We start from the raw sequence: 20606 nt of genomic DNA on the forward strand, positions 1-20606 counted from the left end.
TCCTCCCTCCTCACTTATCCCACTCCCTGGTGATCCCATCTGCTCCTATGGCTTTAAACTTTATTTATAACCTGATGATCCCCTGGTCCGTATTCCTGGCCTCAATATCTCCCTTAGTTATCCAGTTGCCTTCTTCCCACATCTCCATTTTTGTATGAAGCCTAATAGGTTTAAACGTGAATTTTTGATTTCCTGTCGTCCCCCATGCATTTTTCCTCCACCGATCTCCTCACCTCAGTTCATGGTAACGCCATTCATCCAGTTTTACTGACACCAAGAACATCCTCATCATCTAAGTGTGGCCCGTGAGCAATTACCATCAGCTCTACCTTCAAGGTTCAGCTTGAATGCAATCACTTCTCTAGAGACCTCTACCAGTACCATCCTGTCCAGTGTACCATTATCTTTCTTGGACCTCTGCCATGGCCTCCTGCCTGAACTCTCTGTTTCCAATTCTGCATGTTCTCAATTCTTCACCCAGGAGTCAGAGTGATCCACGTAGAACATGAACCAGACTATGTCACTCCTTGCTTTTCACCATCCAGTGAGTCTCGACCTACTTAGATCAACTCCAGAGTCTGACTGTGACCTAAAAGTCCCTCAGCCCACCTGTCCAGTCTTACCTCCTCCCCCTTCCCCGTCACTCACGGGGCTCCTCTGTGTTCCTTGCCATACTGGCCTCCTCTGTGTTCCTTGCGCCCTCTCACCTTCAGGCTTTCACATATGGTGCTTCTTCCACCTGCAGGGAGGGCCTTCCACTGCTTCCTTCAGGTCTCTGCTTCAACCTCACTGCCTCAAAGCAGCCTCCTTAACCGTTAAAAAAAAAAAAAAATACCCAGCCCCCATTAATCTTTATAACCTTACTCTGCTTTATTTTTCTTCAGAGCATATATCACTATCTGACATAATGATTTTCAGTTATTTAAATCTTTTTTAGTCTCTCCTATAAAAATAAGACATCATGAGGGCAGCGACTATGCCTGCCTCACTCGCTGCTGTATCCCCAGTGCCTGGCACCATGTCTAGCACAAAGTAGATGTTCAATAAACATTGGCTGAATAGTTGACTGACTGAATGAATGAATGCCTAGTTCTATTTTAAGAGGGTTGAGGAAAGAAAAACCCATGGGACCCAAAGAGAGTACACAGGAAAACACTGGCCATCTGAAAATGTTACATGAGTTTTGGGACAAGTTGAGAAATATTGGGGGGAGGGCAGGCTGGGGAGAATAAAAGCAAGCTGCAATTTTTTAGAAAAGGGTTTACAGTGCCCTGTTGAAAGGAAAGAGGGTAAAACAAAAACAAAGAATAAAGATATTGGGCTAAAATACTTCTTGAGACAACAGGAATCCAGAAGTGGGAATGGATATAATATAATCAGGAGGACATTTTAAAAGGGTAAAACACATCATGGAAAAGCAGGGGAAGAAAGAGGAGATGGAAAAGAATAAAACTATCACTCTATTGTGTTTACAAAGAGCCGTGATATCTGTAACTGGATGCTTGTGTAAATGGTTTTGGTTTTCCTGGTGGTGGGAAAGGAACTGCAAATACTGTATGTATGTACACTATGGAAATTCATCTTGCAATTTTTGAAAAGCCTGTGAGAAGTGAATGCAATAACAGATGTGAAAGTATAAAGCGTTCTGCAAATGAAAGGTATTGTCATGAAAAGAATAAAAAGCGACACTGCTAGGATGTGAGAGTTAGCTTGGGAGAGCCTGCTTCGAATTCCAAGTAGCCCAGGATCCAGGGCCACGAGCAAACCCAGAACTCCTGTTGCTGGATAAGTGAGGTAGCCAGTGATGACTTTCCGATGTAGTTGCTGCTAGTGGGAGGTGGGCAAGGAAGAGAGAGAGACGCCCCCTGGAGAACGCTTGGCCCTTCAGAATGCTCACAGCTAATCTAGCTTAAAATATCAATACATCTTCTGTGCCATCTCACCTGTGCAGAGGCACCCCTTTGGCAGTACTGGTTGTGAACCACACAGGTAAACAGATGCAGACAGGTGCACTCAGGGATGTGACTCAGGCAGTGTCTAACAGGCAGACAGTGTTCCTGAGCGACCAGCAGGTGACAGTGACAGCTCCTGCCAGAAGGACGGCTTCCGTCCTTCATCTGAACGCCCTCCTCCTAGGTACTAGGAGAGAGCTGTCCTTCCTGCCTTCTGCCTCAAGTTTTGGCATTGAACTCTGAAAGGCACAGGCTGCAGCCCTGCTGGAAATGTCGCCGAAGGCTTTATAGCAGCGGCGAAGGCACTTCACAGAAGGGCTCTTGGAGGCCAGCTCTGAAATCCTGCAATGCCAGCATCCACCGTCCATCCCTTGTCCATCCTGTGCATCTTTACAGTGATCTGGAGGCAGAGCTGAGCTAGAAGTACCAGTCTTGGTGCCCTCCATGCTGGAGGGAAGGGACCACCCTTTACCCATCAGAGGACACTCCCTGCCTAGGAGCAGGGCTGGGACAGCCAGAGAAGGCCCAGCCTCTGCCCTTAGTCGGCATTTTCCTTCCCCTTGCATCTTGCAAACAGCGCCCTGGGGAAGCCTCTCTGGCCCGACACGGGGTGATGCCTGCCTCCTCAGCGTCCCCTCCCACATCCTGATGCACACGCCTACATCCCCCCCGCAGCTCTGGCAGGCCCAGCCTCCCAGCTGCCAGCGGAGGCTGGGACCTGGAGACCGAAGCTGCCTTCTGGAGGAACGCTGGGTGACCTCGTGTCCTCATTCAAACTCTCTGGGCCAACGTTACAGGCACAACCCTACCATATGTCACTTTCCCAAGCCCGACACGTTTTCTGGACACGTTTCCAGGAAGAGCAAATGAAAGAGCAGTCATACCTCCACTCGGGTCCTGAGACAACACTGACAGCTTCCTCAGTCCAACTTTCCAGCCCAAGAGAAGAAGCTTCCCCCAGCTCTGCTTGGGAATGAAAACTGATGGACCCAGGAAGGTGCTTTCTTTCCACGTGTGCTAGGACTCTCCTGGAGACATGCCAGAAATCTCTCCAGTGCTGCAAAAACAGCCATTTTTAGACTAAAAGGGCAGATTTCATTCCTGCTGCAAAGTTTATATAGTCCTTTTAGATGCCTGGGGCAGGCAAGAGGAAGGATCAGGTTGGCAACTGCTCCTTTCTCTCAAATATCTCAGGAATTTGGAGCCTCTATCAGTCGGAATAGGTTAGGTTATGCTGCAGTAACAAAAACACCTCAAATTTCATTAGGTTCAAACAATAACATATATTGCTTGTTCACGCTGTGTGTCCACTGAAGAGGGCTCAGCTCACTGGAGTCACTTAGGAACCAGGCTAATGAGGAGCCAGTATATTAAGCGTCCTGCTTTATCATGTCAGAAGGAAAAGAGATCTGGAGAGGGTCTTGTGTCAGCAGTTAAATGCTCTGGTCTAAAAGTGACACATGTCACTTCTGTTCACAGTGCATTGGCCAGAATTATTTACTTAGATGCATCCAATCACAGGGGGTCAGGAGATACAGTCCTACCCAGCTCTGGAAGTAAAGAACCAGAAATGGCAAACAGCACTAATGGTGACCACAAAGTACACAGCATTAGGAAGCCAGCTTCTGGGTGCTGGCACTCCAGGAAAAAGACCCTGCTTGGTTCCAAGCCCAGAAGCAGGCGCTCATCTTTTGCTATTAAATTTGAAGCCAGGAGAGGCCCTGTAATGATCCTAGTGGGACGGTCAAGAGGGGAAGTGGTGGCCAGAGGGCCTTCTGTAGGAAAGATTTTGTTACCCTCTGGTGACATTTACTGAACAACAATTACTATGACGGATCACTCCTGAAACATGACATTTAAATGTTTATCGATCCCACAGCACACTGGACAGTACCCAGGAGACGCTCCGAACCGAGCAGACAGCCAGGATGGCCAGCTGCACCGTATCACGTGGGGTGGACAGATGCCCCAGAATCCAGCCCACTAAGGGCACAACATCTTCTTCACCCCTGCGGACTCATGTGAAGACTTAAAGTTCAGTTCTCCCCGCATAAAGGCCAGGCTGCATCGGCCCGGAAAGACGAGTCCTGTGACGAGCTTTTCTCTTGTCTTGCTTCAAATACACACCAAGCGTTTCTTTTCTTGCTCACTTTTCAATTGTGCAATAATGTCAGTGGTAACAGGGGCAATGCCTTCTATCCAGCTCCTCCCCGGCCCCTTTCCCAAGGCTGGGAGCACGTGCTGACCCCAGTCTCCCTCCATGCTCCTCCTGACCTCCGGAAACCAGGATCTCACTTCCAGCAAATTCTCTCTTCTTTCTAAGTGGCGCCAAGGACCGAAGGAAGCCCAAACCTTAACGTAAAAGTTAAATAGGTACAGTGGGGCTTCCCTGGTGGCGCAGTGGTTGAGAGTCCGCCTGCCGACGCAGGGGACACGGGTTTGTGCCCCGGTCCTGGAGGATCCCACATGCCACAGAGCGGCTGGGCCCGTGAGCCATGGCCGCTGAGCCTGCGCGTCCAGAGCCTGTGCTCCGCAGCGGGAGAGGCCACAACAGTGAGAGGCCCGCGTACGGCAAAAAAAAAAAAAAAAAAAGGTACAGTGGAGTGTGGAATCCTGAAGCCAGGCTGGTTTGGGGAGGGAAGCACCAGGAGCTCCGCAGAACCAAAGCTGAGAGGGAAGGGGCAATTGAGATCTCTTGTGAGTCGGCGTGAGGCCCCTGGGCAAAGAGGCTGGAACCGGGCAAGAGCAACACAAGGACCCAAAGGGGTCACACACAGATCAGCTGGCATCACAGGTCAGACCCCGGGAACCATACCAAAGCCAGCCTTGCACCTCGCAGTGGGGAAGCGCAGATAGAGGGTAGCAGTGTGCCTTTCCCAAGTTCACGCAGCCAGCCGGTTATGGGCAGAATATGGGCAGAATAGCACCCTTTGCACTGCTGACAAGTGGGAGCGGGATGCTGTGGACCCCAGGCAGCCAAGATGCAGCCACGTCATCTCTGGGCTCAGGGAAGTGCCTGAGAGGCTAGCAGCTCCGAGGTCACTGCTCAAATTCTTTTTATTTTATTTATTTACTGAATTTTTGCATTTTATTTTATTTTTATACAGCAGGTTCTTATTAGTTCTCTATTTTATACATATTAGTGTATATATGTCCCTGCTCAAATTCTAGAGGATGCTGAAGAAAAAGGTTACAGGTGCCCCAGGGCAGCGAAGGAACAAAGGTAACATGAAGCTGTTCCCTCCGTAAGATTAATCCTATTTTGATTTCTCATTCAGGCTCTCAAGGGAGCTTCCATTGAAATGGGGTTTGACTGCCCACATATGGTTGACAATAAATAGTTAAGTCCCAAGTTTTGACCTTGAAAACCTTTACCTGTAATACTATATTTATACAGTATTATATTATAGAACTCTTTGAGTTGTGATACACATAAGTTGAATAGGATCAGGGAGGGAAAAAGTGAATTACTGGCCAAATAACTGAAAAGTCAATGACATAGCTTGATGAAGGTATCAACTCAATTAGGACTATTTCTCTCCCCTTCTCTGTCTCTCTCAACCTCTCCCTCTCTCTCCTCTGCTTTCCTTTGTTTTTCCTTCATTCTCTTGAAGCAACAACAGAGCTGCTGACAGGACAGGATACTCATGCTTAGAACCTAACACCGCCGCAGAGAGAGAGCTGCCCTTAGCCTAAGGTTCCAGAAAACATCGCATGGTTGCCTCTCCTTGGCCCGGCCTTGGACCTTTGTCCATCCCAAGCCAACAACTGTAGTCAGACAATGCAGGACAGTTGATCAGCCACCTGAATCTGGAGCTGGGTGTTGAGGGCTCAGCCTCCCTGGATGGCAGAGGACTGATTCCTGAAAAAAATAAGGCTGCCCATTCCCAGAGGGAAAACAGACGGGGAGGCAGGCAGAAACACCAGCCGTTCACTCCCAACACCTGCTAACCATCCGTAGAACTAGACTGTGAAACTCTGTGCTGCATCTTGCTCCCTCCCTAAGCAGCCCTGAGTTACTATTAAACGGCTGTTTAGTTCAGTGAGTTTATTGTTGGGTCTGGAGAGGTTGAACCCAAACAAAACACCGACTGTCCCCTCCCCAGCTCCTCTTTTGTGCTCCATGGTGGTCAAAACAAGCGAAAAAGTGAGCTTCCCTCTCTGGTGATCCACGTGCCTGCTCCCTGGGAGTGATTCTAGTCATTTTAGAAGGAGATGCAGGACCTATACGAACTACTAACTATGGGACTCAGCTGAGGTTTTTAAAACCTTTGAGTTGTTTGTAAAATACAGTTGCTACATTCAAACTGAAATCTCTGCTTACCTACTTGTTTATGGAAACCCTCGAAAATGAGATTAACATTTAAAAAAGAAAGAAAAGACAAGATAATTAAGCCCGATTGCTCCAGAGCAGGTGGGTGACAGCCCTGGAAACGTGCCAGCACTAGCTGACTGGAGATATTTCCCATATGGTTAATTGCAAATGGTCATTGAAAGCCCTTGAAATCCCCTCAGGTCCCCTCAGCTGAAGTGTGGAGAAGGGATTTAGAAGTGTGAAGGAGACCGGGGTTTGGAAAGGGGACCCACCAGGGACATCTGGTCCTTCCTGTCCTCAAGTGCTGTTCATGTCAGTGTTGTCAAATCTCGTCACTTCTCTGGACTGTGGTCCTCTGGCTGTGGGAGCTGAGGATGCAGAGGTCATGCCAGAGACAGAGGGACGATCAGACCTTCTCTGATCTCCCCCAACTCTGGTTAAACCTTGACCATGTGCAAGTCCTGAGCTGGAAACGGCAACGACACAAGTCTTCAAGTCGCTTGAGCAGACCTGCAGTGGGTAACTTTAAAAATGGCAGAACGAAATGCAGAGGGCTGCTGGTAACAGGATGCTGGCTCTGGGGGAAAGAAGGATTAACCAGGCAGGGAGGAAGTGCAAGAGGATCAAGGAGCACTTCGTTGGGAAGATTCCCTTTAAGGGAGGTCTTGAAGAATAAGATTCAGGTGCACGGAGGAGGGGAAGGGAGGAGCGATCAGCCTGAACAGAGAAACAGCAGGGTGTTAAGGGAAGACTCAACACGTGAGTGAGGCTGGAATGTTCTGTCCATTGAGGGTGTGCTCTACTCTTTCGGTGCCAAGGAATGGACGCCCCATCCTGCTTATTGGCAGGACTCACACGGGACCGGGAATCTTGCAGGGACCTGGGACTCCCCAGGCTCAGGAGGCAGACGTGTTTCAGGGCGCAAAGCAGCTTAGTGACCGAGTTTCCTTGCAGCTCCTTCGGGGGGGATGTTTTCTGATCTCCACCCTAGTGCTTGGCTGTGAATTGACTCAGCTCTCCTCTGCCTCTGGATCCTTCCCTGGGACGCCGAGCTTCAGCTGACTACCCGTCACCCTCACGATTTCAGCGTACGCATGGCTTCTGCGTCCTCACATCTTCTGCCTCATGAAAGCTGTGTATTGTCCTCTCTCTCTGCATTTTTTTTTTCTCACTTTGGCTCCCCGCCGGCAATGAATGACTTCCTACCTACGCGTCCAGCTGAAATCCTCACAAAGGTGAACCTCATTAGCCTTGATGACAGATACCGGTTACCAATCAGACTTTGACCATGTTTCCAGTACTGGTCAAATTGGACACGTGTGGTAGAGAACGTGGACACCTGCCAGTAACTTGCTGGAGCCATATGCCTCGACAAGCAGCTATGGGAAAGGACTTCTCAGAAGGGGTTTAGGGTGGCAGGTTAATCTTGTCTGATGCAAGAAGATATAGAGAGACAAAAACAAACTTATGGTTACCAAAGGGGAAGGGGGCAGGGATAAATTAGGAGCATGGGATTAGCAGATACACACTACTATATATAAACTAGATAACCAACAAGGTCCTACTGTAGAGCACAGGGAACTATATTCAGCATCTTGTAATAAACTATCATGGAAAAGAATCTGAAAAAGAATATATACACACAAAAATGGTATTGTGGGATTGGGGTCTGCTGTATTAACAGTTATTTACTTTAAAAATCCACTTATCTATCAGCATTAGATTAATTAACTCAATAAATAAATACCGACTGACTATTACAGGTACTTTCATTTGTATCTACACACATTAAATATAACAGACTTTCTGGTATGTTAGCATTGCTTTAATAATTACTTTTTCAAATACTAGGGGTAATCATGCTTATTACTTACTCATCATTTACATTTATCAACATGTCTATACTTCAGTCTAAAAATAGCAGTTGCTTTACAGAGAAATTGTTAACACTGAGAACTGTAGCTTGTCATTTATCCATTACATTTTTTTTAAAACCCCACAATATTCTGACATATGAGTCTATTTCAGACATACAAAACAGAACTCATCCTAGAAGCCACTTAATAAAATCCTTAGGGCAAATGAGTATATTTGAAGACCTGGTTACATCAGAAAATCATCAGTCTCTGAATATGTTCTTTTGGCTATTGAGATCATCTCCTGTTACTGATTCTCAGTTTTATGCTTCAGGGAATTTATGATAGGCTGTTTTTTGTTCAGGGATCCCTATAATATTCTACCTGCCCTGGACTAAGGGAAGTGCCAGTTAGCGGACTACAAGGCCCTAGGACAAAAATCCCTTTTTCCAGTAGCATACTATTGCTATTTTTATGAATCTATCATTTTCATAGTTTTAAAAAATGTAATCTGAAGGTGTAACCTCAGGCTTTAAAGTAATGAAGATAGTAAATGAATAAATAAAATATTCTCATACCCATCTTTGATACCTCTTCAAAAGGAAGAAATGGAATTTCAGACAGAAGAATCCAAACTTCAATAATATAAAAAAAATCACTGACCAACCTAAAATAAATATTTATGGGTATCTAAATTGAATGAATCAAAGGGCAAAATCTGGGCCATCTCTATTCTATGAAAATGATTCCGAATTTCATAAATGAAGAAGTTAGCGATAAAAAGAAAATGCAAAGCGATATCAGACAAAAGCTAGTTCTACAGGAAGGACTTTCAGGCATTTCCCTCTTCTAAGCATTCATTAATAATTTTTACTACTCATTATTAACAATCATTATCCATGTTGAATATTCAAAAAAAAGAATATATATATATATATGTACACATATATAGAGAGAGATACACACACACACACACACACACACACATATATATATATAACTGAATCACTTTGCTGAACACCTGAAAGTAACACAACATGATAAATCTATACTTCAATTTAGAAAAAAAGATATAATAGAGAGACAAAAGGCAGGAAAATTGGCTTAAAGTAAGTTCATGGAAGAACTTGAATTCTAGACCAATGATCCTCAAAGTTGACCGTGTATCAGAATCACCTGGAGGGCTACCCCCAGTTTCTGATGCAGTAGGTCTGGGTTGAGCCTGAGAAATCTCATTTCCAACAGCTTCCCAGGTTGTGCTGATGCCACTTGTCTAGGGACCATGCTTGGAAAACCGCTGACCTACACTGATTTAGACTCCTTCCTCTGGACCAATCTGGCCTGCTGCCTGTGTGTGTATGGCCCCTGAATGAAGAATGGTTTTCACATTTTTAAATGGTTGGAGAAAAATTTTAAAAAAATTTGTGACATGAATATTATATGAAATTCAAATTTCAGTGTCCATAAATAAAGTTATATTGGAACACAGCCATGCTCGTTTGCTTACGTATTGTCTACGGCTGCTTTCAGGATATAGCGGCAGAATGGAGAAGTAGCAAGAGAGACCATAGGACCCACAAAATATTTGCTATCTGGATTTTTATAGATGAAGTTTGCCAACCCCTGCTCTGGACTATGGGGTATGATATTCTAAATGTACTGGCAATCTTTCTGCAGAAAAGATATACATAATTCTAGAAATTCTCTTGAGGAATTCTTTGACTCACTAAATGATCTGGTCCTCAAGTTTCTGCTTCCTGGGCTCAGGGTGGAGTGCCTGCTCCCCGCCAGGACCATCTGTGGACAAACCATCTTAGCCCCCGATGAGAATCTACCTCTTGGAATCTGGGTCCCAGGAGCTGAGTTTCTGGATGGTCAGCAGAGCTGGTTCCTCCCCAAAGCACAGCTGCTCTTTAGAGTCACTGGTTTAATAGATCATCATCTATTTCCTGCTTAAAATCATTACTGGGATTGTGGCCTGCTCCCTGGGCCAGTCCCAGGGGAGGGGATAACTGTGAGCAGGGTGCTTCCTGGCCATCTGGGCGTTGTTACCCTGCATTCCCAGAGCGAACTTCTTGGAACCTTTTGGCTTATACACTGACAGTCTCTGATCTGTGAGCTAACTTCAGAGATGCATAGGAGTGCCTGGCTTTCTATTCCTTCCCCTCCACCCTCTTCAACATGTGCAACACTGATTCCCCCTCCCCCCCATCCTCTTCATTCTCCCAGTCCCAACCCTTAGCTTATTAAGTCCAACAATAATAATAACGAACCCTAAGTGAATGCTCATTTTGCCGTCAGGTACTGTCTTCAGCCTTGAGTGTAGGTTATCATAATTAATCGTCACGAGAAAACCATGAGCAAGACAGGATTATCACCCCTAAAAAACAATGAGGCACAGAAAGGTTTAGCAACTGCTTCAAGTCAAACAGCTGGTAAGTGGAAGACTCTGGCAGTCTGATTTCAGTTCCCTGCTCCTACCATTATGGGGCATTGTCCCTCAGCCATGCTATAGATTCACTGGTCCAGAAAAAGTATCTTTAAGAGATAAAAAGAAGCTTACATCAGTCTCTACTTGAAATGTGAAAGGTAAAAATTAATAAAGCTTTTCAAGGAAAACATCTTTGTGACCTTGAGTAGACAGAGATTTTTTAAACAGGACATGAAAGAGCTAACCATAAAGAAAAAAAAAAAGATAAATCGGTGAATGTTAAAGTTAACAACTTCTATTTAGCAAAAGACACCATTAGGAGAGTGAAAAGATAACCTTTTCTATGGGCAAGATATTTGAATAGACTCTTCATGGAAAAGGATATTCCAATGGCCATTAAATATACAAAAAAGTACTTGACTTTAATATTAGTCGTCGGGAAAATGCAAATTAAAACAGTGATGTGATACACTACACCTCCACCAGATGAAAAACAAAACTAAGCTTTCGTCTTTCAACACCTAAGTGTTGGCAAGGACGTGGACCAGCCAGAACACTCGTTCGCTGCTGGTGGGAATATAAATGCACGCATTCACTTTGGCTAACTGGCAGCAGCTACCAGAGCTTAACTGAGGCAGAGCCTATGACCCCTCCATTCTGTTCCCAAAGAAATGTGTGCATATGTTCATCCAAAGAAATCAACCAACAATCTCACAGCAGCACCACTTGTAATAACCCCCAAATGGAAAAATACCCAAAGCATTGATAGTAGAATGGATAAATAGGGTTATATACACACAGTGGAATACTACATAGCAATGATACAGTAGCATAACTACTCACAGTATGGATTAATTCATCTTACCAACAATGCTGAGCAAAGGAAGACAGACACAATTCGTATACAAAGAAAGATAATCTACGCTGTTGGGAGTCAGGACAGTGGTCACCCTGGTGGGGTTGGGGTGGGGGAGGTGTCAGTAACCAGAAAAGGGGGCTTAAGGGGCTCCTGGTCATGTTCTTTCTTGCTTTGGGGGCTGATTTTACAGCTATGTTCAGTTTGTGAAAATCATTGTCTGCTATTCTTATGTGCACTTTCTTGTATGTAGACTGTGTGCACATTTCCCGTATGTATGTTGATAAAACATTTATAAAATATCTCTATTGGACATACAGGTAAACTACAGTTTGTACCTCGTCCAACTGTCCTATGGTCATGACATGCTTGGATTTCCTAATGCCATGTGTATATAGACATGAGAACACATTTATGGATTTCTCATTAAGTGAGAAGTTAAGCTCAGACAAACCCCCAGTCATCTGACTTGGAGTAACAAAGATACCTATCCTGAAGGCAGTTTCCAAGCACATTCCAACCTGACTCAAATCTCTCAAACATCTTATCTTATTCTGGTTACAGGGAGAGAGACTTCTGTAGTCTGATCCATCGCCCACGTCCTGACTGTCAGCAGGCTTCCCTTCTTTATTCAGGGAAGAAACTCTCTTTCTGACTAAGCTAACAGGGAGAGTATTTCCTGAGCCTTGGCTCTGCATGGTGACATCCAAACAGACATGAACTAGCATTACTTTTCACTCCCTAACACTCATGAAGATTAGCGCCTGGAAACGAGCAAGTGTATCTGCCCTAGCAACTTGTCTTGTTGGGCTCCACGGTACTCTATGTTAAATGTGAGTTGGTTGCCGATACTTAAAAATCAGATTTCACCTAAAACTCTAGGGTTTGGGCTTTTCTGGAAAAAATCAAGTGCCAACCAATCTCCCTGCGGCCCGTAACCAGCCCTCTTCCCGTGGCCACCTTAGGTCCTGGGCCCTGCAGACATGAGGCTGCAACTCCCAGTGTAGAAAGTTGAAAAACTGCAACAGAAGGCTCCTGTTCTGATGGACTTTATAAGATATGACGTTGGACATTGCATCAATTGGGTCAACCATTATTGATGGGTCAGGCCCTGTGTCAGGGGGACTTTATAAGATATGACGTTGGACATTGCATCAATTGGGTCAACCATTATTGATGGGCCAGGCCCTGTGTCAGGGGGACTTTATAAGATATGACGTTGGACATTGCATCAATTGGGTCAACCATTATTGATGGGTCAGGCCCTGTGTCAGGGGCAAAACCAGTTGTTTAAGCATTTTGGCCTTAAGTTTCACCATCTTTAAAATAGGAGATTGAGCAAGAGATTTTGTACAGTCCCCTCCAGCTTTAAATTTCTACTCATCTGTGACTTCAGTTAACTCTGGAGAAGCGTGATGTAACTATGTCTCACGGGGAGGCCAGTCATTCCAAAATAGCATGCGTGAGTCTGTGCAGGTGTAACCAACTCCATCATGGTCACTGGGGACCAGCATGGCCCTTCTCCTTGAGTACTTGAGTCTAGGAGTCTAGGAAAAGAGACCTAGTAAAAGTCTCTTAGTAGGCCTGGGAAAAGAGACCACGTAAGAAAACATCCATCCTCCAGACTTCTACCTAAAGGTGGCATTGCGTAGTTTTATTCTAGAAGCCTCACTGAATTTCCCCATCTTTCACACCAGTAACTGGATATTGCCAACTGCCTCCACTCCAGACCTACTGAATCAAAGTCTGCATTTTAACAAGATCCTTGGGTGACTGACATGCATTCATGTTCCAAACAGGCTGTTTCAGAGGATCTCTTTGGTTCTAACTCTGGGTTCCTTACAAATCCATCGTTGTCCCAGCCAACAGTCAGGAGGAAAGACAGTCAGCAGTCCCGGTCTCAATCTTCCTCCACTGGCCACAGACATCACGGATGACATTCACACTCACGTCCCTGGGGTGGGTTAGCCCAGCTCCCAGTGGCCCTACCCCTTCCTCTCCTACTCAAGAAAGCATCTTGGGATCCTAGTGAGAGAAAATGATTGCTTCAATTTATTATACATTTTCAAAAGCAAATCATGCACATGCTTTCCTCCTGTCACCACTACCAAACGACAAACGACTGTGACCCTCTTCACAACTGTTCACGACACACTCGTGGAGGGAGACACACAGCAGAGAAGGGCTAGCGTGTGGCCTGGGAAGGAGAGGCTGGCTCCGGGAGGGGGAGAGCAGTGCTGCCCAGTCCCCTTGCAGGCAGGTGCTAATGAGCCTCCCCAGCCCTTAACCTCACTGCCAGGGGAGCAAGCTGGTAACGTGATGAGCTGTCACTATTCATTATGGGGGCAACCGATGGGTCCAGAGGTATCCACAGGCTTAAGAGGGGGGCTGTGCTAGGGACAGAGGGCCTGAAGAGGGGGTCAGGGAACACAGACAGCCCCCCACCCAGCTTCTGCCCTGCGTATCCACTGGGCAGCTTTTTCTCACACAGGCTCTGAGGAAAGGCTGCTCAACAAGAGGGCTTGTTTCCTGCTCCCTCCCGGCTGGCACGGCAGGGTCTGCACACTGGCCAACCGGGAGAATTGCTCTGGGAGTCACTTGGACCACACCAGCAGCTTCAGGACAGGGGCTACTGGAGAGAAGAGAAAGTAGAATGAGAGTGTGGGCTGGGGAGGGAGGACCAAGCTTTTCTGCGGGTCCTCACAAGAATTCCACTTTCCTCCAGGTGAATCAGACACCCCCATACCCACCCCATGGCCTGGGTGAGTCACTGGGTCCTGGATCAAACCACAAGGTTTGATCTGTTCCAAATCCCCATCATCGGGAAAAGAATCGGTATCCCCTCATCACAGATGAGGCCACCGAGGCCCCAGATGGTCAAACGATGCACCCAAGGTCACTGGGCCAAGACCGTGTGGAAAAGGGAGGAACTAGACTCTGTTTACATTTCTGTCCCTCAATCTTTCTCCGCATCCACACTCTCAATCCCACAGCAGGTCACTGGATGGCCATGAACATGACTCCTCGCACTGCCCATGTCCTTTGTCTCTACCTGGCTCCACTTGCGGAGGCTCGCAGGGGTTAAGTCCCCGCAGGGCGCTCAGCTGGAGAAGGCAGCTCACGTCTGGATTCTAATGGAAGCGTGGGTCCTGCCAGGCCCAGAACCACAGTAGGACAGCACGTGTTGGGAGAGGCAGCGCAAACCTGGGAATCCAGACGGGGAGGAGAAGGCTGAGCCGTGTCGAGGCAGCCATCTAAATTCTGGGTCAATGTCAGAAGGGCCAGAGGAGCCTGGAAGACTCCAGGAGCACTCGGGTCTGAGATTAAAGGCGGACACAGCCCCACACATTAGCTGGGGCAGGATGTGTCCCGCGGGGCGCGGTGCCTGGGCAAGCCAGGCTCCAAGTCCGTGAAATCAGAGGCGGCAGGAGCAACAATGGGTAGGACCACTGAAGCAAAAGCAAAGCTGTGGGTCTCTCCCCCACGCGCTTGAGGAAGGCAGGGCAGGAGAGCGCCATCTCTGGCTCGGGGTAACGCGGCCAAGGTCTCTTGGCATCTGTGACCAGGAGTCAGGGGAGGTGTCTGAGGAAGTGAGACTAGGAAAGCCAGGAAGACAGCTAGGTATGCTGACTAGAGAAACAGCATTGCTAGCTTAGCAGGACAGTGAGTGCAGGCTGGCGGTGCTGGTTGGGGGCGGGGGGTTGGTGCTGGGGTAGCAGCGTGGCAGAGTCTGATGGGAACACGTTTTGTTTGCGATGGAACAAAACACCACCCGCAGTATGTAAAGTACTGAGCCAACCGGATGCTTCAAGTGCCTCATCAGAATGCGGTCGGCAAAGAGCCTAGAACTTTCTCAGCCCTGATTTTCGGGTACAGCTTTGGAATGGACTTACACGGACAGTGAATACAGGGGTGCCGTCTAAAGACTAATTTTCTCAAAGCACTCTGGTTGACAGAGTAGAAAGAAAAGAGTTTGGCTAGATTAGGGCAAATATAAATGAGTATAAATTATGTGTTGGGTAGTTTATCAGTTTGAGCGGGAGAATTAATCTATGATGTGTGTGTCTCTGGATGTGTGTGGACATATAATTCAGAAATGGCAGCGAGGCAGCATTAAGGTTGAGAAATGGCGCAATTAAGAGAGTCAAGAATCACCTCTGTGACGGCTCCTGCATCATCATGAATTCATCCACATTACCTTCCACAAACATCGCACGAGGTCTTGTTTGCAGCTTCCAATGACTCACAGAGGGGGACCAGCTGCTGGTGGCATCGCCCTGGCTCCTTGGGGAAATTAGTGATTTTCCTATCTGACCAGCCTCTAAGTTAACTAAGTCCTGCTCAGCACAGCTGCAACCGTTTATATCGCATAATCCTCGATGAGATTGCAGGGGGAAAAAATGAGAGGGCTGTCAGCTACTCAGTGGTGGCCAAGGTTTCTGGGGTAGGGCCTGAGATGCTGCATTTTTAACAAGGTCCTAGGCAGTGCTGGTGCCAGACCGCCTTTGAGTGGTTGAGGATCTAGATGCTCTGGGTCAGGAGCATTGAGATTGCTCAGGAACTTGCAAACTCAATGTAGGTCTCAAGCCCCACCCCAGACTTCCTCAGTCGGGGTCTGCATTCGAACAAGATTCCCGTGCCCATTCGTGTTTGGCAAGCGCTGTTTTAGAGGATCTCCTTGGTTTCCTTAGAAAGATCTGTGGCATCCCTGCAATGAGATGCAAAATTGCATGTGTGCACTCGGGAGCGCTTGGGGCACAGATGGCATTCCGGTACTTGAATCCTGTCACACATCTCTCCTTCCTTTTGGGTTTTCAACTGAAGGAGACTTAATCAAGGAAAAATAGCGAAATGGGGAACTCAATAAATTAAAAAAAAAAAAAAAAAAAAAAAAGCCTGTAAATCAGAACTCATGAGCCAGCATCTGAGGCTTCCCAGGGCAGAGCTCCTCTGATGATGCATGCCGATGCACAAGCCCAGAGAGCCCGGAAGGATTTCCTCGTCTTACAGAAATGCTGGGTCTGTGGTGCACACCGAGCTCTCTTGCCCCATTAGCCACACGAGCAAGGACCGCCTGCCTGCCTCACCTCCCAGGTACAGCTGCAGATGCTGGAGCAGACATGAGGGTCTGGCCAGCCAGCCTAGAAAGGGAGCGGGGCCTTATACTTGACGCGCAGGGACGGGGTTAGGGGAGTGGGATCCACCTTGCCAGGAGTCAGAAGTAAAAGAAGAAAGTGATCTTGGGTCCTCTCGGGACAGTCATTAAACACACTGATATAGAAAAAGGCCATATTTTTGTCATGATGTGTCAGAATCTACGCATTGGAGTTGATGTGTTTTGTATTAGTGTCACAACATAAAATCATGTTACAAGACTTAAGGATTCAGGGTGTCTTTATAGAATTATCACAGCTCTACATTGAACGAAAGCCACCATGCTTGTGCTTTGATTGGAAATTCCTTTGGTGTCACTTGTTTGGAAGTTAATGATGTTTGCCACTGAAATTCACATCCATAGACGTATTATACTTCCATGGAACTTTAAGTCACACTATGCACACAGAATTCATTTCTAGTTCTTGACAGAACTGTACTTAATTCTCAGTATTATTCTTGACGTTTTAAGGGCTGTGCTATAATGAGAATATGTTCTATTTTACTGTTAAAATCTAACTACATATACTTTAGAATCTTCTAAGATAGTCCTTTGGATCCTGTAAATGTGAATTCTGATGGAATAACTGCTAATAAAATTATATTGAAACAGTAAAAAAACAAAAATGGGGGGCCGTCAGATTGGAAACACCTCTCGCCTCTGTGAGAAGTCTGTAGGTGGGGTTGGCAGAGAGATGGAGTCCCCTCACCCAGACCTACCCCAGATGGGTAGAGAGAGCAGAAGTCTCATTCCCTCTAGGCTGGAGAAGAAACACGGAGGGAAGTTCCCAGGGGACTCCGGGGAACGAGTCTATATTCCCAAAGGGATCCACACAGGAGAAAAGCTTAAAATGCTCCAATCTGGAGCCTTCCTTGGCCACCACTTGAAGCCTGGAATGAAGAGGGAGGAGCCTTGAAAGATGCCCTCAGCCAGCTGAGCCTGCTGGTGGGTCCCCAGACTGCTGAGCGGAGATGCCCAACCTGCTTGATATGGGATCAGTTGTGGGGTGGCTGCCTCCCCACAACCCAGGGATGCTCCCAAGGTGGGGGGAAGGGGAATTACCCCCCATGACATCCTCTTCCCTGCGACCCGCTGTCAGCCACCCTCACTGATGCCCGTCCCACCTCCTCCCCGCAGCGATTTCCCACGAAGCTAACAGAGCTTAAGTTTCAGGGTCCCCCACCCCTGTAGAGACCCTGTAATGCTGGGAGTCTCTGGGAGTTGCAGAATGTTCCAGGAGGAGTGGGGACACCAGGATGTCATCCGAAAGTGTTTCTATTTAAGCTGTTCTTTTTTATTTTTGTAAATTGTCTGAAGAGATTTAAAAAAAAAAAAAAAAAAGGTAGCTAAGTTCCCAAGGCTCTAGAAATTTGTTTTGACTGTTTTCTCATTCTAAGTAAATATTGGTTCTTCTACCAATTTTTCTCTTCTTCTTAAAGAGGCCTCCCCAAATTATATAAACTGCAGGCCTCCATTCCTGCCCCTACACCCTACCACACTGCAATCAAGAGAAACAAAAAATAGCCTCTCTCCACCCAAAGCTGAGAAGGTCCGCTCCAGATTCCCCTCAGCTCCATTCCTGTCTAGGAAAAGAATGACAAGAAGGATGGAAGGCCACGGTGTCCTTAAAGGGCTCCCAGCAGATGGGTTAAAATTCAGATCCTCATAGAAGCATTTCAGGTTCCCCCGACCCCCTTGAAAAATGTCTAATTAAAAACAAATTAGAAGAAACGTCAGCACCAAGCCCTTCGTGCTGCTCGTGCTTTGAACACCTCACGTCTGTTTTCTGCTCTTTAAAGCTCAAGTGTGCAACTCGTTCCCACCCCCATCAAAGTCGCCTGGAAGCCTGCTTGCGCTTCCCCGCCCCTTTCTAAAGACCCATCTTCCGGTCTTGACTTCAAATCACGCCTCTCTCCCCAGAGAATGGTAGAAAACAACAGGCCAGGGCTCACTCGGGGCAATGAGTAAGGGCAGTGAGCCTACGACTTCCCTGATGAGCTGTCCACATCTGGAAGGGAGGGAGAAATGCCTTAAGTTGGCTATTTGAGGGAAATTCAGATGGCCCAGACTGGAGATCTATTAGAACTGGTAGTCATGAATTCTCACCTGGGATTGAATAATGCACTAAACTTAAGCAGAAAACCCGCATTTAAGCACTAGCTCTTTATCTATCATCTGTCTATATTAATTGTAACTAATTCACAGCACTGATGAGAAGATTAAGGGAGATTAGCACATGGGGACTCTTTATAAACTCCACGAGTCTTATATTTATAGATGCAGCATGCCTCACCATTTTGGACCTTCCTCCATGACAACAATCATTGTGGAGAGATTCTCATGTGCTATTTTGATGTGTTTTTCTCATACTTATTTCATCATTCGGCCAGCTAGACATTCTACAGAGTTGCCTCAGGAGACTGACAAAGTGGTTAAGTCTTGCTGTTGAGCTTTGGAACGTCAGGAGGAAGGGGAGAACTGTGGGCCTCCAGCGACAGATTTTGTACAGACTGGGAAAGCAAGGCTCTTCTCCATTCACCCTCAATGCCAGGCTGGGAAAGGAAAAAGAGAGAAGTAGAGTCTGGATGAGACCCAGTGGGACCAGACAGAAAGGTAAGGAGTCGACGTGAGGATCTTCCCAACGTTCACCCCACGTCATAGAGAAGGCTCTGAAAACTGCCGGGATTCGGGAACCACGTGGGCGCCAGGTGAGACCCTGCAGACCCCTAGTCTCCATTTGTGTAAGGACAATGGAGAAACGCCATTCCTGCCCCCCGTTTCTATGTCCAGCCGTGTCCAACAGATCATTGCCTGACCACCTTGCAGAAGTGACACCTGCTATGCCTGCTATTTTTATTTTGGGGTTCCATCCAGCTTACGCCACGAGGAAAGCCCTCCTTTGAACATTGCAAGACACTTCTAAGGGTCTGACTCACAGGATGGGGCAGAGATATATCAGTGAGGACGGTGGGGCATGGAATGGTATCCGCCTGCACCTGTGCCTCTGTCAGGCTTCATAGAACAATCTGAGATCTTTTTTGGAGTGAATACAATGGCAAGACAAGTACCACGACCCCACTTCAGCAAGATAAGGAATCATAGGAGCCCCACCACAAAGAATGAAGTCCCGGAGAAATACAAAACCCAAAGGCAGCAAGAACATGAACTGCCCTGCAAACCAAAGTGAGTGTGTTTGGAGATGGATCACTGTTCCCTGCGTTTCTCTAAAGAATGGAGGAATATTGTTTTTTCAGCTTATTCCTTTTTTTTCTCCAGACATAGCATATGGCCTGTTCTGTGATCATTCCTTATCCTATCCATTATCAACACCTCACCACTAAGAACTCTATTCAAAATAGAAGTATTTGGGGGGTAGAGCTGATAGAACACACCAGTAGACTGAACAGAGAAGGTAAAGGAGGGAATTCCCTGGTGGTCTAGTGGTTAGGACTCGGTGCTTTCACTGCCGAGGGCCTGAGTTCAATCCCTGGTCAGGGAACTAAGATACCACAAGCTGCATAGCCAAAAACAAACAAACAAACAAAAAACAGAAAGAGAGAGAGAGAGAAGGTAAGGGAAAGGCAGGAGTCAAGAATGACTTTAAACACTGTGGCCTCAGCAACATGGGACGTAGAGGGAGAGGCAAGTATTGGTCCCTAAAAGTACAGTATGTTATTTATTAAATGAATTATTGGTTCTTTTCTGGCTCTCCTACTAAACTATATGCTTTATGAAAAAAGGGACTTAGTCTTTATCTTGTTCTCTGCTGCTTAGAATACAATGCTTGGCATAATGATGACACTATATACGCACACACTGAACGAATCAATTGTGGGAACCAAAGCTAAGTGTGATGGAAGTGGGGGAGAGAAATCGCTTTGGCATGGGGAATCACAGTTCGGTTTGGGAAATGTTCAGTTTAGGAAGCCCAGGAAATATCAGATGGGAAACATCATGTAGTTTTTTGGATATTAGAGCTTGGAACTTAGGAAGGGGTTAAGGCTGAAGAGAAAAAGCTCAGGGTATCAGCGTCCACTTGGT

The 20606-nt window shown here is 46.7% G+C and overlaps 1 long non-coding RNA gene across 1 annotated transcript in view; it reads right to left on the reverse strand.

The window, feature by feature from the left end:
- Nucleotides 1-7832: 7832 nt before the first annotated feature.
- LOC116745530 overlaps nucleotides 7833-20606 on the reverse strand; it is an 83023-nt gene continuing 70249 nt past the window's right edge. The window contains exon 4 of the long non-coding RNA XR_004347451.1: nucleotides 7833-7872. This is a non-coding gene — a long non-coding RNA (uncharacterized LOC116745530). The remainder of the gene's footprint in view (nucleotides 7873-20606) is intronic.

Source organism: Phocoena sinus, chromosome 20 (assembly GCF_008692025.1).
Source record: "Phocoena sinus isolate mPhoSin1 chromosome 20, mPhoSin1.pri, whole genome shotgun sequence".
NCBI lineage: Eukaryota > Metazoa > Chordata > Mammalia > Artiodactyla > Phocoenidae > Phocoena > Phocoena sinus.